Genomic DNA, 13577 nt, shown 5'->3' on the forward strand with positions numbered 1-13577 from the left:
AAATCTTAAAAGCAGTAAGGGAAATTGATGTATTGAAATTACATACAGGGGAACAATGATTCAAATAATAGTGGATGTCTCATCAGACATGATGATGGAACAACACATTTAAGGGTCTGAAAGAAAGGAACTGTCAACTCAGAATTCTGTATCTAGAAAAAATAACCTTCAAGAATGATAGTATAATAAAGATATTCTTAGCTGAAGATAAAAATAAGAGAATTCACTGCCAGCAGATCTACTCCAAAATAAATACTAAAGGATGTTATCTAGGCTAAAGGAAAATGAAACCAGAGAGAAATGTAGGACTTGAGGAAGAAGGAAAATCAACAGAAATAGTATATATCTGTAATTATGATATACAATTTTTTCCTAAGTTCTTTAAAATATGCGTAACTTTTGAAAGCAAAAAATTACATTAGTGGGATTTTTAGTTTTATGTAGGTGTAATATATATTATAATCTTAATAAAAGAGTGAGCCTAAACCAACCTATGTGGTTGTAAGGCTTCTACATTTTTACTTATGCAGTTAATATTAACTTTAAGTAGACTGTGAAAGATTATGTATAGTCCAACCACTACAAAATATTATAGGGATATAGTCACAAAGCCAATAAAACAGAAACAAAAAACTGGGGGGAAAACATAAAACAAAAAATAAAATGCTAGACTTAATCCAACTGTATCAATAATTTCACCATATATAAGTGATCTACTCTACCAATTAAAAGATAGAGATTTTCAAATTGGATTTATAAAAAATCAAGACCCAACTATATGCTGTATACAGGAAACCTATTTAAATATAAAGAAACAGATAGGTTAAAAGTAAAAAGATGCAAAAAGAAATACCATGCACAGCTGAAGTAGTACTATTAATATCAAGCAAAATGGACTTCAGAACAAGGAAAATTACATAATGATAAAATGCCAGTTCATCAAGAAGCCGTAACAATTTTGAGTAGGCACCTAACAACAGAGCTTCAAAATACATGAAGCAATAAATGATAAAACTGAAAGGAGAAATAAGCAAATCCACAATTATACTTAGAGATGTCAACACTCTTCTCTCTCTCAATTATTGGTAGAATCAGTAAACATATAGGAGTCCTGAATAACACTATCAAATCAACTTGACCAAACTGACATTTATAGGTTCTTTACCCAATAAGAGCAAAATCCATAGTCTTTTCAAGTGCACTTTTAACATTTACCAGGTAAGCTGGGCCAAAACAGAAACCTTAACAATTTTAAAAGAATAGAATCATGCAAAGTATGGCCTCTGACTACAATGGAATTCAACTAGGAATCAACAACAGAAATATGTTTGGAAAGTTCCCAAATATTGGGAAGCTAACACATTTCTGAATAACCCATGGATCAAATAAGAACTGAGAGGGAATAAACAAGGCTTAGAGGGAAATATGTAGAATTGAATGCTTACATTAGAAAAGAAGACAGGCCTTAAATCATTGATCTAAGCTTCTACTTTAAGAAATTAGAAAGTAATGTCATTCCAGAACCTACAGATATTAAGAAGATAATAAGGGATACCATGAGCAACTCTATGCTCATAAATTAAGTAACTTGGAAGAAATGGATTACCTGAATAGTCCCAAATTTCCTAAAGAAATTGAATTTGGAGTTCAGTTTCCAACAAAGAAAACTCCAGGCCCAGGTGGTTCCATTGGTAAATTCTGTTGTACATTTAAGGAAGCAGTAATACCAATTCTTTACAATATCTTACCAAAAAGCAAAGAGGAGGCACATGTCCCAACCTGCTGGTTGCGATATTGGCAATATTGCAAAGTGTATAATCATTGGTTTTAGTGTATTCACAGACTTGTGCAATCATCACCACAGTCAATTTTAGAACATTGTCATCATCCCAAAAAGAAACACTGTACCCATAAGCAGTCACGATATATAAAAATGTTAATACAGCATGAACAGGTGGGCTTTAACCCAGGAATACAAGGTTAGTTTAACATTTGAAAAATCAATCAATGTTAATTCACAACATTAACAGGATAAAGGAGAAAACTCATATGATCAGCTACAGAAAAAGTAATTGAAAAAATTCAATCCCCTTTCATGATAAAAACGCTCAGTAAACTAAAAATAGAAAGGAACTTTCTCAGCTGGTAGAGTATCTATGAAAAACATCACACTAACATCATGCTTAATTGAAAGACTGCAATTTTCCCCTAAAATGAAGAACAAGGCAAGGATGTCCATTCTCATCCATTTTCTTCAGCAATAGACTAGATCATAATGAGGTTAAAAAGGCAAATTAAATAAATAAATAAATAAAAGGCAAAGATTAGAAAGGAAGAAAAATCACTGTCAATATTCACTGTATTAGGGAAGCAGAACTGACAGGAGATATGTGTAAATATGAGATTTTATAAAAGTGTCTCATGTAATTGTGGGGATGCACAAGTCCAAATTCCGTAGGGCAGGATACATGAGTCCAAATTCCACAGGGCAGGCCGCGAGCGGGCAACTCTGATGAGGGTCCTTGACAAATTCCCCAGGAGAGGCTGGCTGGCTGAAGAAGTGAAAGTACTCTCTTCTTCCTTAAAAATCTTCAACTGATTGGATTAAATCCAACTGATTGGATTCTCTTATTGCAGAAAACAGTCAATTAGTTGATCATACATGTAATCGGCCACAGATGCAATCAGTTGACTGATGATTTAATAAACCAGCCTTTTAGTTTATTAACCAGCCACAAAATGTGCTTGCATTAATGGTTAGGCCAGTGCTTGCTTGACCAGATACCTGGGACCATCACCTGGCCATGTTGACACATGAACCTAACCATCACAGTCCATTCCTTGTCAACTTGGCAGCTGTACACATCACCTTAAACCATGCTTCATTTCTAAATAGAACACAATAATAACAGACATGTGTTTTGCCTAACAATACTTAGCTGTCCTGTGTACAACCAGAAATGCACTAAAATCTCTCCAGAATAGGGTACAAGTTCTTGTGTAACATTCACTCTTAAACTTGATATCCTGTAACTTAAATACTGTATAGTACAATGAAATGAACAATACAGCTTATGACTATGATAGGCGGAAAGATAGAGAAGAAAGCAAAGATATTTTCTTTATGTACATATACAAACATACTCAGAACAAGGAGGAAATATTCTTACCATCACAGTCCTAGTTTCTGTAACTGGTCATATGATTGTAGTTCATATTTATGACTACCTTCTTCCACTACCCATTCCATGTTACCTTTACCCTCAACAAGCACTTCAACTGGCTGTGGTTCTTTGCCTGGTGAGGTGGCCCAAACCTTCATTCCTAAAGTTTCTGGGCCATTGATAGTTCTTCTGGTTGGGTTATTGCAGTTTTCCATTGACTTTAATCACAGGGCATGGTGGTACTAAGAGATGCCCTAGGGGATCCCCTGTATTCCAGGTAAACTCTTCTTTATTTCCATTGTGTAATTGCAGTGCTATTTCCCCTTGATAGTCAGGATAAATCACCCCAGCCAGTACAGTAATCTCCCTCCTTGCCTGTTGATTCAGAGGCATGAGAAGTCCAAAGTAACCAGGTGGCAGTCTTCATTCCCAGTTCAATGGAATCATTGTTGTGTCTCCTGGAGGAAGCACTCCTCCTTTTGGAACCAAGACTTGTAGACCAGCAGAGCTTAAGGTTGCAGACACAGGAAGCAAAAATTTTCCTAGTGGATCACTAGGGTTGATAGTGAGTGGTGCCACTCCCATTTCCACCCCTTGATTCCTGGACCTGTGAATCCTGGCTATGGGAAAAACCGCACCATAGTATGGATGCTGATTCAGAGCAAACACAGTCACCTGGAGAACACTGCCCCAGCCCTGCAAGGTATATTGCCACCTAGTTGGCACCATAATTGATTCTGCAACAGGCCATTCCACCGTTCTTTCAACCCAGCTGCCTCTGGATGACGGGGAACATGGTAAGACCAGAGAACTCCATGAGCATTTGTCCACTCCTGCACTTCACTTGCTGTGAAGTGGGTTCCTTAATCAGAAGCAATATGTATGGAATACCATGACAGTAGATAAGGCATTCTGTAAGTCCACGGATGGTAGTTTTGGCAGAAACATTGCATTCAAGGAAGGCAAATCCATATCCCGAGTGTGTGTATATTCCAGTGAGAACAAATCGCAGCCCCTTCAGTGATGGAAGTGGTTCATTGTAATCAACCTGCCACAAGGTAGTAGGCTGATCACTTCGGGGAATGGTACCATATCAGGGACTGAGTGTAGGTCCCTGCTGCTGGCAGATTAGGCAATCAGCAGTGGCTGTGGCCAGGTCAGCCTTGTTGAGTGGAAGTCCATGTTGCTGAGCCCATGCATAACCTCCATCCCTACCACCATGACCACTTTGTGAGCCCACTGGACAGTGACAGGAGTGGCTAAGGAAAGAGGCTGACTGGTGTCCACAGAATGAGTCTTCTTATCGACTTGATTATTAAAACCTTGCTCTGCCGAAATCACCCTCTGGTGAGCATTCACATGGGACACAAATATCTTCATGTTTTTTGCCCACCCAGAAAGGTCTATCCACCTATCTCTTCCCCAGACTTTGTCACCAATTCCCCAATCATGTTCCTTCCAAGTCCCTGACCAATCAGCCAAACCATTAGCAACAGCCCAGGAATCAGCATACAAATGTACCTCTGGCTAGTTCTCCTTCCAAGCAAAATGAGCAACCAGGTGCATTGCTTGAAGTTCTGCCCACTGAAAGAATTTCCCCTCACCACATACTTCAGGGACATCCCACAAAGGAGCTTCAGTGCTGCAGCTATCAACTTTCAGGTGGTACCTGCATATTATGCAGAACCATCTGTAAACCAGGCCTGAGTTTTCTCTTCCACAGTCATCTGATTTTAAGGAACTCCCCAAGAGGCCATAGCTCTGGGCTGAGAAAGAGAATGTATTGTGGTAGGAGTGGGGGCCATGGGCATTCGGGCCACTTCCTCATGTAACTTACTTGTGCCCTCAGGACTTGAGCCCTGTGCTGGTTTATATATATTAAGTCCCCCAGAAAAAGCCATATTCTTTAATGCAGTCTTGTGCGGGCAGACATATTAGTGTTGATTAGGTTGGAGCCTATTAATTGAGAGTTTCCATGGAGATGTGACTCATTCAACTCTGGACAAGACCTCTGATTAGATAATTTTCATGGCGGTAACCCACCGATTCATGGTGGGTCTGAATTAAATCACTGAAGCCATGTAAAGAGTTCACAGACAGAAGGAGCTCAGAGCAGTTGTGAATGACATTTCAGAGAGCAACTGAGAGTGACATTTTGAAGAGGAGTTGCAGCTAAGAAAGGACAAAACTCCCCAAGAGCAACATTTTGGAGAATGCCATTTTGAAATGCAACCTGGGAGTAAGCAGACACCAGTCACGTGTCTTCCCAGCTAACAGAGGTTTCCGGATGCCAACAGCCTTTCACCAGTGAAGGTACCCTATCGCTGATGCCTTACCTTGGACATTTTATGGCCTTAAGACTGTAACTTTGTAACCAAATAAACCCCCTTTATAAAAGCCAATCCATTTCTGGTGTTTTGCAAACTGGAACAACCCCTATCTCATATATTCCATTTCCATTTTATGATGGAGTGCTGCTGTGCATGCCCAACTTTATGGCTTGGGGTCAGACAACACTCAGCTCATAATGGGCAACTCAGGTCTTACGGTAACTTGGTGACCCATGGTTAAGCATTCTGTCTCTATTAAGATCCAGGTAGCAGGCCAAAAACTTTTTTTCTAAAGGAGAGTAGTTATCTGCAGAGGATGGTAAGGCTTTACTCCAAAATCCTAAGGGCCTGCACTGTGATTCTCCAATAGGAGCCTACAGAAGGCTCCAAATAGCATCTCTATTTGCCACTAACTCTTCCAGCTCCATTGGATAAGCTGGATCATATGGTCCAAGTGGCAGAGCAGCTTGCACAGCAGCCTGGACCTGTCACAGAGCCTTCTCTTGTTCTGGTCTCCACTCAAAATTAGAAGCTTTTCTGGTCACTTGGTAAATGGGCCAGAGTAGCACTCCCAAATGAGGAATATGTTGTCTCCAAAATCCGAAGAGGCCAACTAGGCATTCTGCTTCATTTTTGGTCATAGGAGGGGCCAAATGCAACAACTTATCCTTTACCTCAGAAGGGATATCTCAACATGCCCCACACCACTGGACACTTATAAGATTTGCTGTGGTGGAGGGTCCCTATATTTTTGTTGGATTTATCTCACATTCTCTGACACGCAAATGCCTTACCAGTAAGTCTAGAGTAGCTGCTACATCGTACTCACTAGATCCAATCAACATATCAGCAATATAATGAACCAGTGTGATGTCGTATGGGAAGGAGAAACAATCAAGATCTCTGCAGGCAAGATTATGACACAGGGCTGGGGAGATGCTATATCCCTGAGGTAGGACAGTGACGGTATACTACTGGCCTTGCCAGCTGAAAGCAAGCTGTTTCTGGTGGTCCTTACTAGCAGCTATTGAGAGAAAAGCATTTGCCAGATCAATAGCTACATATCAGGTACCAGGCGTTGTGTTGATTTGCTCAAGCAGTGAGCAAATCACTGGAACAGCAGCTGCAATTGGAGTCACCACATGGTTAAGTTTACGGTAATCCACTGTCATCCTCCAAGACCTTCTTCTACACAGGCCAGATGATAGAGTTGAATGGGGATGTGGTGGGAATCACCAACCCTGCATCCTTCAAGTCCTTAAGAGTGACATTAATCTCTTCAATCCCTCCAGGAATCCTGTATTGCTTCTGATTTACTATTTTGCTAGGCAGGGGCAGTTTCAGTGGCTTTTACTTGGCCTTTCCTACCATAATAGCCCTCACTCTATGAGTCAGGTAACCATTGTGGAGATTCTGGCAGTTGCTGAGTATGTCTATTCCAATTATGCATTCCGGACCTGGGAAAATAACCACAGAATGGGTCTGGGGACCCACTGGACCCACTGTGAGATGGACCTAAACTAAAGCAGTTAATCACCTAACCTCCATAAGCTCCTACTCTGACTGGTGGACCAGAGTGACGTTTTGGGTCTCCTGGAATTAATGTCACTTCTGAACCAGTGTCAAATAATCCCCAAAGCATCTGAACATTTCCTTTTCCCCAGTGTACAGTTACCATGGTAAAAGTCCGTAGGTCTCCCTGGGGAAGGTTAGGAGAAAGATTCACAATATTAATTTTTGGCAGTGTAACAGGGTCCTTCCCCAAGGGTACCTGGCCTTCCCCTCATTTAAGGGGCTCTGGGTCTATAAACTGTCTCAAGTCTGGGAATTGATTAAGGGGTCATGACTCTCTGTTTTTATAATTCAGTTTAGACTTTTGTTCACTTGACCTAGAATTCTTCTGCTTATGCAGATCAAACAAGAATTTAGTAGACTGCCCATCTATTTTACTTCTAGATACCCCATGATCTACTAGCGAATGCCGTAAGTCTCTGTGAGTCAAATTATTTTGACTGCTACCATTATGGTAGCCACACTCACCTTCTCTTTGGTGATTAACTGCTGCCATATGTGTTTTGCCAACTCAAGATCCAATTATCCCCATTGTGTTTAAGGATTCCAGCTCAGTGACAGCAGTTCCCACAGCGATATCTGACCTACAGAGAAGGGTGACTACAGAGCTCTTCAGAAATGATGGAGCTAGTCTCACAAATTTAATTCTCATAGACCTGGTAAAAGTTGTGTCCTCTGAACATTCCTCGGGTGTGTCTCTAAGCCTTTGGATCCCCTCTTCTACTTTATACCAAGGCAGTTCTGGCATTTTGACCTCAGGTAATGTCAACCACCTTTTGATCCATGTTTCAGCCAACCACTCAAACAAACTGTTAACTCTCTTTCTAACCCCTCAAGCTATAACACTGAATACAGAATTTCTAGGTCATATCAATAAATTCAGCCTGATCCAACTTTATATTTCTTCCACCGTTATCCCACACTCTTAATATCCACTCATGTATATATTCTCCTGATTTCTGTCTACATAAATTGGAAAACTCATGCAATTCTTTTGGAGTATAGAGTACTTCCTCATGGGTCACACTTTGTACCTCACCTTTCGGAGCCTGTTGGGGCTTTAGTCTAGTTATGGATCTTGAAGTAAAGAGTGGTGTGGGGGTGGGTCATAAAACAATTATATGTATTTTTCAAGCCAGTTACCTCAGGGCATTCCATTGCAGTTTCATCTGGGAAACAGGATTAATATCTCTAGATGGAGGAGTGAGGACTGTTTCCAGGGGAGGTGATTACAGGTTTAGCAGCACTGAAGGGTTAATCTCTTTAAGTGGAGGTTGGGTAGCTGTCTCCTCAGGGCAGGCTGGAGATTGGGTGGCTCTTTCCTCAGGGCCGACTATTATACGTATTATCTAGCAAAGACTCAGCAGAATCTAGGGTTCCAGCGTCTCTAGTGCCATTATTATCAATCCATATGTCCCCATCCCAATTTTCAGGATCCCATTTTTTTCCAATCAAAGTCTTTACTTTAATAGCAGATACCCTGCAAGGTTGAGATTTGAGTTTATGCTGTAAGTCTGCTACTTGCACAATGAGACTCTGGGTCTGGTTTTCAGAGGTCTCAAGTCTGCGGCCTCAGGAAATAAGATTTTCTTTCAGGGCACACATAGAAACTTTTACATCTTTCATATGGCATTTAAGTTGCAAATTTGAATACTTCAGCTCATCCTTTTCTCTTATAACTGTATCCAGTGTATCTAGGAACAACCAGGAAACATCATTATACTTCTTATCTCACAAAACTCTGTTAAGGTGTCAAAAACAGTGTCACCCAGCTCACTACCCTCTCCACTACGTGGGATCTGACTCCCAGAGGCATAAATCTCCCTGGCAACACAGGATATGACCCCTGGGGATGAATCTGGACCTGACACTGTGGGATTGAGAACATCTTCTTGGCCAAAAGGGGGATACAAAATGAAATGAAACAAATTTCAGTGGCTGAGAGATTCCAAATGGAGTCGAGAGGTCCTCTGGTGGACATTCTTATGCACTATATAGATAACCCTTTTTAGGTTTTAATGCATTGGAATAGCTAGTAATAAATACCTGAAACTATCAAACTGCAACCCAGTAGGCTTGAATCTTGAAGACAATCGTATAGCAATGCAGTTTACATGGGGTGACAGTGTGATTGTGAAAGCCTTGTGGATCGCAGTCCTTTTATCCAGTGTATAGATGGATGAGTAGAAAATGGGGGCCAAAAATAAATGAAAAAATAGGGTGTGGGGGCAATGATTTGGGTGTTCTTTTTTACTTTTATTTTTTGTTCTTATTTTTACTTTTTCTGGTACAAGGAAAATGTTCAAAAAATAGATTGGGGTGATGAGTGCACAACTATATGATGGTACTGTGAACAACTGATTGTATGCTTTGGATGCTTATATGGTATGTGAATATATCTCAGTAAAATTGCATAAAAACAAACAAACAAAAAACAGTGTCACCCCAGAGCCTTGCCTTGTTCAAGAGTATGAATAGGAGAAACAAAGGGTGATATTTTGCATATCTCCATTGCCATTTTATGCCATGGACTATCAGTGCCATCTTGAGTATTGGAGATAGAGTCATTAATTTCTTTGAAGCTAATCAGAGTAGAAAACCAATTGTAAAAGCCCATTTAAAAATTCTATTTCTCCAGACCCATTCCTGGTACCAAACTGTATTAGTCAGGGTTCTCTAGGGAACAGAATCAGCAGGAGATATCTGTAAATACGAGATTTTATAAAAGTGTCTCACACAACTGTGGGGATGCATGAGTCCAAATTCTGTATAGCAGGCAGTGAGCTGGCAACACCGATGAAAGTCCTCGACGAACTCCCCAGGAGAGACTGACTGGCTGGTTGAAGAAATGAAAATTCTCTCTTCTTCCTTAAAAGTCTTCACCTGATTGGATTAAATCCAACTGATTGGATTCTATCATTGTGGAAGACACTCCCTTAGTTGATGTAGATGCAATCAGCTACAGATGCAATCAATTAACTGATGATTTAATAAACCAGCCTTCTGGTTTATTAACCAGCCACAGAATGTCCTTGCAGTAACTGTTAGGCCAGTGCTTGCTTGACCAGACACCTGGGCACCATCACCTGGCCAAGTTGACACATGAACTGAACTATCACATTCACAGATGACATAATCGTTCAGGCGATTGCAAGGAATCTATGGGGAAAGCTATTAAATTTAATAACTGAATTTAGCAAGGTCACAGGATACAAAGTGAACATATTGAAAAATCAATTATATTTCTATATGTTATCAAGGAACTATTGAAAAATAAAAGAACAATACCATTTCCAGTAGCATCCATAAAAGAACAGAAGAGAAAATCTTTGCAGCTTTAGGATAAGTAAACATTTCTTAGACTGGAGACCAAAAAAGTCACAAGGGAACTTTTTCTGAAGAAGGAATGTTCTATATCTTTATAGGGCTGTGGCTTACATTGGTTTATGCATTTGTGAAAACTCAGTAAACTGTATATTCTGTGCATTTTCACTACATGTAAATTATTCCACATTGGAAAAAAAATGAAAGATCTCTTGATATATATGACATATAAAATAAATATCTACAATATATAGAAATAGTTAAATTTAAAAATATATTAAATATTTTCTAACCTGCTAATTGTATTAATAGGCTTTCTAATATTAACCATTACTAGAATCCTGGATATATTCCAGTTGTAATGCATTATCTGACTATATTGCTGAATTCCATTTGTTAATATTTTATTCAGTGGTTTTTTTGTTTCTTTTGTATTAATGTATCTTGGGTTTGGACTGCAGTCTTGTTTTACATTTGTTGGGTTTTGTTATCAATGTAATGCTCACTTAGTATAAAGAACCAGAAGGATTTCTTTCTTCCCTTATGCATTGGAATAGGTTAAAAAGCATTAGTTTCCATAATTAAAAAAAGAAAGAGAAACTAAAGAGATAATGGCTATTAAATGCAATTCAAAGTACAGGATGGGATCTAAGGATGGAGGAGAAAAGGCTCAAGAGGACATTATTGGGACATAAGATAAACTGGAAAATAAATGTAAGCTTTATGTCAATGTTAAATTTCTTGAACTTGATAAACTGCATGTAAGGCAATTACATAAGTGAATACCCTTGTTCATAGGATATGTACATGGAAGTATTATGTGTTCAAAAAGTATGATGAGTGCAATATGCTCTCAGATGTTTCGAAAATAAATAGATCGATAGAGATAGAAAGAAAGGGAAGAAGGAGGGAGGCAGGAAGGAAGGAAAGGCAATGTGGCAAAATATTGGTAGATATGGGTATCTGAGGCAGGGGGGTATGTTGAATTTCTTTGGGATTTGTATTTTTTGTTTGTTTGATGCTTTTAATATTATTTGGGTTACATGATACACAACCAAGGATGATGGGCAATACTGCAATAGAAATGTTAAAAAATATATATTATGCATGGCTCATGTCTTCCACACACCTTCTTGGAAATCAATTAGCGAGCACAGAGAAAACTGGCTGTGTGCAGCCACAGTTGTAGAAGTGTTAGGGCAGTATCAACAAGGGGAAAGTGTGGCAAGGTGGCAAGCTAAGGCTTTGATTCTTCCCCTCCAATTTTCCAGACAGGGAAGGAGGAAGCATGTACTCTTCCTAGACCTAGCAGCTGTCATCTGCCAGCTTCCTATTTCTCCATGCCATGTGTACACTGTCTCAGTCCAAAGCTCTTGCCTGCCAGGTATCTAGGTATGTCCTGTGGGTAGGGAGCTTTTCCCCAGTTGAACAACTGGCCACATTCATACAGCAAGTCAGCCACAAAAGTAGCAGTCTAACTGAGCCCTGGTGGAGGCTCTGCTTGAAAAAGAGGAGGTACACATGTTCTAGAAGGCTGAGTCAAGGAGCCTGGGATGGTAGGAGTAGGAGGCCTGGCTTTGGGCCCAGACAACAGGGGTGGGGATTCTGACCAGGTCAGGGTTATGGGCTTAGTTTGGGGCCAGTATGGGCCCTGCAGGTACCTTCTCTGTCCTTGCCTCTCTGACATTTTCTCATCATCTAAGGTCCCTGCACTAGAAGAGGAAGAGGTAGGTAGGGGGAGTGGAGAGTAGAGAACTATACCCCAAAACTATGTAGCTTGCAGCTACTGGGTATGGTGTAGGGAGAGGTGCTTCCCTTCCCAAACCAGAAGCCTCACTCCCTCCTTTCACTACTCTCTCTTCCAGCTCCTACAACCCAGGACAGGCATCCAGAGTGGGCTGTGGGTGTGTCCATTGCATGCTTGCAGCATTAGAGTGGTATGCATGAGAGTGGATACACCAGCAGCATGGAGGAATGGGAGTGTGCATCTTGACCCTGGGGTATGGAGTTTTCAGGGCAAAGGCACTTTCATTATTATTCACGTGGAGGCAGGTCTATATTGCCCAGCCCAAGGTTGGTTCCTGGTCACTACCTTCCTCTTCTTTTTCATTCTCAGCTTTCCTGCTCTCCCCACCCCACCAAGAGGGCACCAGCAATGAAAGCTGCAGTATATACATTCTGACCCACAGATGCCCCAAACAGCTGCACGCACAATAAACAGACCCCAACTCCATATATTCACAGACACACACACACTTATGCCCAGACAGATTCACATGTACTCAGACGTACACAGGTCCTCATAGAAACTGCTCCTTCCCTTTCCACATAATCTCAGGGACCCCTTAGGTGTACTGAAAGACAGATGGAGACTTCTCCACACATCTCCACAGAAATTCCTACAAAGAAATTCTTTCAGGTATGAAGGTACCTTAAAAATAATTGCAGCTGCTGCTCATTTTACAGTTGAGGAAACTGAAGCCCAGAGAAAGCAAGTGGCTTGTTGAAGATCACAGGGAGAAGGGTCAGAGCTAGGACCAGAATCCAGGCTTCTGACGCCCAGTCTAGGACTCTCAGTCCATTTAAATGCTAAGCAGCCTCTCACACTGTTAACAGACCCCACAGATACTCCCCCACCATGGACACTCACATCCATGACAGAAATAGACACAGCTGTAGATGCCTGGCCCAACACGGAGACAGGGACACACACCCTGACAGCCTCATGCATACACACATATTCTGCCAGGCTCTCCCTACCATGTGCATGTAGCCCCTCAGCCCAGTGGATTCTACTAAATTTCCTTGAAGATTGCTACAGGGAAACAGCATCTGGAATCTTGGGCTTGTGAAGCAAGCCTTGCTCCCTGCTTCCAGTCTGGGACCAGAGACCAATGACCAGGAGGGAGGTGGTGGGAGTGTGTGTGTGTGTGTGTGTGTGTGTGCGTGTGTGCGTGTTGGGGCAGGGAGCCAGAAAGATGAATTGGTTAGGGGTGAGTGAGGACAGATCATATCATCCCAAACCCAGGCCTCTCTCCAAGTTCTATCCTCCCCTCCCCCCACAACCCGGGGAGCAAGGAAAGGGGTGAATGGAACAAAGAGGAGGCAGAAGGCATTTATCTGGTGGTTATGATGTGTGTGTGTGTGTGTGTGTGTGTGTGTGTGTGTGTGTGTGCTTTGCAGTATC

The 13577-nt window shown here is 41.1% G+C and overlaps 1 protein-coding gene across 3 annotated transcripts in view; it reads left to right on the top strand.

Moving 5' to 3' along the window:
• The window catches only part of NEDD4 (NEDD4 E3 ubiquitin protein ligase), a 194979-nt gene that overhangs the window by 46495 nt on the left and 134907 nt on the right, over positions 1-13577 (top strand). The gene's annotated exons all lie outside the window — the stretch shown is intronic.

This window comes from Choloepus didactylus, chromosome 4 (assembly GCF_015220235.1).
Source record: "Choloepus didactylus isolate mChoDid1 chromosome 4, mChoDid1.pri, whole genome shotgun sequence".
Taxonomy (NCBI): Eukaryota; Metazoa; Chordata; class Mammalia; order Pilosa; family Megalonychidae; genus Choloepus; species Choloepus didactylus.